Below are 589 nucleotides of genomic sequence, written 5' to 3' on the forward strand. Positions count from 1 at the left end.
CTTGGTTTTTTAGTCTGCATATTTCCATCAAAATCCTTTTGATCTGACTGATTTCTCAGAGTTATAACCTTTGTCCAATTCAGACCTTCTTAGGCAGGATCTGTGACAAGTTTGGAGGACTTTAATTTTATCAAGTTTTACATCCCCATACTTCTTCCACTCACAGAAAGAAAAATATCAATTTTTTTATTGAAGTATAGTTGATTTACAATGTTATGTTAATTACTGCTGTACAGCAAAATGATTCAGTTATACATACATATACATTCTATTTTTTATTCTTTTCCATTATGGTATATCATAGGATATTGAATATAGTTCTCTGTGCTATACAGTAGGACCTTATTGTTTAACCATTCTATATATAAAAGCTTATATCTGCTAACCCTAACCTCCCACTCCATCCCTCCCTCAACCCCCTTCCCCTTGGCAACCACCAGTCTGTTCTCTATGTCTGTGATTCTGTTTCTGTTTCATAGATAGGTTCTTCTGTGTCATATTTTAGATTCCACATAAAAATGATATCATATGTTATTTGTCCTCTTTCTGACTTACTTCACTTAGTATGATAATCTCTACTTACATCCAT

The sequence above is a fragment of the Balaenoptera musculus genome, chromosome 19 (genome assembly GCF_009873245.2).
Source record: "Balaenoptera musculus isolate JJ_BM4_2016_0621 chromosome 19, mBalMus1.pri.v3, whole genome shotgun sequence".
Lineage (NCBI taxonomy): Eukaryota > Metazoa > Chordata > Mammalia > Artiodactyla > Balaenopteridae > Balaenoptera > Balaenoptera musculus.